General features: G+C 52.4%; 3 non-coding genes across 3 annotated transcripts; 1 reads left to right on the top strand and 2 right to left on the bottom strand.

Annotated features, from left to right (window-relative positions):
• Positions 1 to 76: 76 nt before the first annotated feature.
• On the top strand, positions 77 to 158 carry TRNAL-UAG (transfer RNA leucine (anticodon UAG)). Its single transcript has one exon. It is a non-coding gene; the product is annotated as a tRNA-Leu (tRNA).
• A 430-nt stretch (positions 159 to 588) lies between these two features.
• Positions 589 to 660, bottom strand: TRNAQ-CUG (transfer RNA glutamine (anticodon CUG)). Its single transcript has one exon. It is a non-coding gene; the product is annotated as a tRNA-Gln (tRNA).
• A 587-nt stretch (positions 661 to 1,247) lies between these two features.
• Positions 1,248 to 1,320, bottom strand: TRNAK-UUU (transfer RNA lysine (anticodon UUU)). Its single transcript has one exon. It is a non-coding gene; the product is annotated as a tRNA-Lys (tRNA).
• Positions 1,321 to 3,551: the final 2,231 nt, after the last annotated feature.

Here is a 3,551-nt window from a genome sequence, read left to right as displayed (position 1 = left end):
CAGCAGGACTATTTGTAGCTCCACTCCTCCTTTCTAGTCTCTTAGGAAGACTGCGGGGTAATGTTTCCCCCACGCAGGTAGCGTGGCCGAGCGGTCTAAGGCGCTGGATTTAGGCTCCAGTCTCTTCGGAGGCGTGGGTTCGAATCCCACCGCTGCCAGGCCGGAGTTTTTCTCGAGGCTTAAGCACTCTTTAATTCATAAAGTAAATTACTTACTTTTATGAGAACTCCTGGTAGCGGTCTCACCAAAGTGTATTCCAGACAGAATTTAGGTCTGCCTCCCAGACCCAAACCAATACATAATGGAAACTGCCAAAGAAACCTCGGACCTTCATAATCGATCTCCACTTTAACATGTCGTCAAATAACATTCCTATCAAAATTAGTGCAACTTGCTATATATTTAAGTGACTTACTGTATGTTCTCCTGACGGTGTGCTACAGGCTCGAATTACCTAGCCTGAAAAGCTCAGAAGGTAAGATCCCAGTTTAATTTTCTTTCCAGATCCTTTCAGAACATAAGAGAATATCATACATGAAGCTAATGAATAATAGAACACATTGGTATTGAGTAAAAACGAAAAAGGAAAGGTTCCACCGAGATTTGAACTCGGATCGCTGGATTCAGAGTCCAGAGTGCTAACCATTACACCATGGAACCCACTCCTTAAGAAAAGCTTCTGACAGTATATATATTATTGTACTTCCTATTCTGTGCCTTTACATACTTTGCCACTCATAGAAGACAAAAGAGTTGTCGGATTAGGGTGGATACCGCTATCGAGCACCTGAAATATGAATTTAAATGTGCTGTAAGTATAAAATACACACTGTAATTAGACGACAGTACAAAAAAAGGTTAAAATTTCATTAATAATTTAAAAATATTGATTACATGATAAAATAAGATTTAGGATATAATGGGTTAAGTAAAATGTTATTAAAATTAATTTCAAAAAAATTTCACCTATTTCTTTGTACTCTTTTTAATGTGTGGCTCCTAGAAAATTTAAATTCGCATGTATGGCTCGCATATGCACTGATCTAAAATATCTCTGCTCTCCCTCCACTGTCAGTCGTTCTGCCTTCTGAAAAACACCCTGACGCACTTAATACCATTTCCTCTTAACACCAGGCAGCAATGTTTGCGTTACTCTTTTCCTCTGTTATGTTCGAAGGAATACAATTATTTAATGTACTCAAAAGTATTCTAAAGACTGTCATGTACCGGTGGAGAAAAAGGGCAAACGCCCGAACAGGGACTTGAACCCTGGACCCTCAGATTAAAAGTCTGATGCTCTACCGACTGAGCTATCCGGGCTCTGCAGACTAGTTGCTTCTACTTCCTATGAGAGTTTTGCATTTACGAAAATGCTGAGGCAAACCGGTATTGCATGCACGCGCGCAGGAGACTACAGAACGCACCTCGAGGAAGCCGGCGAAGCTAATGGCGGATGATTGCGCTTTATCGGACCCCCTCCGTACAGCGGCCGCACCTGTTAGGACGCTGGGGGCTGGAGCGCCGCGGAGGCTAGGTGGGTGCGGTGTCGGTATCGGCAGCACGGGGGCGCTGCCGGCCGCGGGCTTCCCTCGAGGAGAGGTTTCTTCCCAGTCCGGATGACCGAGATCCCAGGCACCCCACGCACCTGGGCTCTCCCGCCTACCGCCCCAAGGCCAAGGGCGGCCCAGAGCGGAAAGGCCACATGGGGCCTTCAGATGCTGTGCGCCCGGAGACCACTTCGGTCCCCAGACCGGCCCTATTCCAAGCGAGAGACTGAGATCGGGCGTGCCAAGGACCGGGAACACAAGAGGGCCGGGCTTGGGGGTGGTGGTGCCGAGTTTAGGAGGTGACAGGAGGGCTGTTTCTGACCCCTATGCAGTGTGCAGAGATGCGTGTCCGACTCGCGTGTGGCTGTAGTCATGTGTGATTTACGGCTCACTTGTGTATAGTGATTCACATGGATGATTCACAAGTAGGAATGCGGGTGCCCTGTGGCCAGTTCTGGCTGAGAGAGAGGATGAAAGAGTCTTGGGGGAAGTTGGGGAGTGGACGGACAAGGGCCCCAGGGCATCAGTCGGCCCCTGACCAGGAGCAGATCAGTGTCCCAGTCATACAGGCGTCACCTAATCCCTGTCTCCCTCTCGGCATCTGGTCCCTCCCTTCCCAGTGGGACCCGGGCTCCTGACAATCATCTGGGTGAACTCGGTCCTGCCAGTCAGAGGGACCGGCTGTGCCAGATGCAAACAAACAACTATTAGGGCGAAAGGCTGTGGGTGGGAAGAGGGAGCCCTCAGCTAGCAACAACAGAGAGCTTCTGGAGAGTGAGCCAGCGAGTGAGCCCTACAGCATCCCAGAGACAGCTGGACTTTTCCTCAAAGGCCTATCCTGACCCCCAGGCTCTGACACAGCGGCTCAGCAGCCCAGCCCTGCCTGGCCTGCGGCTCACCTCCTCTAGGCCGGCTGCCGGGGGCATCCTTCCTTCCCTCCCATCATGGCCGTGTACCGCGTGTGTGTGGGCACTGGTCCCTACCTGATGGCCGGCACAGTGGACATCATTTTTGTCACACTGGTGGGCACATGTGGTGAGAGCCCCAAGTGGCGGCTGGATCGCATGGGCAGGGGTTTCGCCCCTGGAGAGAGGGAGGAGCCACCCCGAGGGGCAGAGTGGACAGGGGACCCTGAAGGAGGAGAGGGTCTTTCCTCCAGAGCTCATCAAATCCTGCAGAACTCAGGATGTGGTCCTGACCTCGTCACTACCCCTATCCTGCTCCCTGTCTTTTCTGGGGATGATAAACCCTATCCAGGCAGGGCTGTGGAGAAGGAGCCCTGGGCAGGGGCTCCGGAGAATTCCACTGGCTTCCTAGCTCCTCCTCCAGTAACTGAAGGTGGGCTTTGGGGAAGGTGCTTGCCCTCTTTGAGCCTGGGTTTCCTCTTCTCTGGAAGGGGTCCACCTGCCTCTGCCAGGCCCCAGGATTGTTTGCTGGTGGCCTACATAAGGTGAGGGCTCCAAGGAGGCTAGGGAGATCCAGAATCCACTCTGCTCACACAGGACTCCTGCAGCGCCGTGGCTGCTACTGCCTGGACGAAGGATGTCTTTTTCTAATTCACGCAAAGGCACCACATGGGTTACGGTCAGCTCGGGTTTATATGTCAGACTAGGTGTCGGTGTAGTCGCACTTTTCAATGTGCAAGGATGACGTTGGCAGTTCCTTGCCTCTCAACTGCTTGCTCTCTTGCCCCCCAGGTGCAGAAGTACAAGGTACGCTGCTCAGAGGAGCTGGGTGAGCTCTTGCTGCTGCAGCTCCACAAGGAGCGCTCCGCTTTCTTCCCCAAGGACTCCTGGCACTGCAGCCGTATCTGCATCGCTACCCCTGCTGGTACTCTTTGCCACCTTCCCTGCTATCAGTGGATTGAGGGCTACTGCACCATAGAGCTTCGACAAGGAACAGGTGGGCCAGAGGCAGGGGCCGGCCTGGGCTGCAGAAGACATGCCGGGATCTCAGGGGGAGCTCTCACAAGAGCCCAGGGTGCAGGGAATAGGGCTGGAATTA

Source organism: Lipotes vexillifer, unplaced genomic scaffold, assembly GCF_000442215.2.
Source record: "Lipotes vexillifer unplaced genomic scaffold, Lipotes_vexillifer_v1.1 scaffold611, whole genome shotgun sequence".
Classification (NCBI taxonomy): domain Eukaryota; kingdom Metazoa; phylum Chordata; class Mammalia; order Artiodactyla; family Lipotidae; genus Lipotes; species Lipotes vexillifer.
Note: the sequence above shows the minus strand (reverse complement) of the source record. Positions and strands in the feature narration are given on the sequence as shown.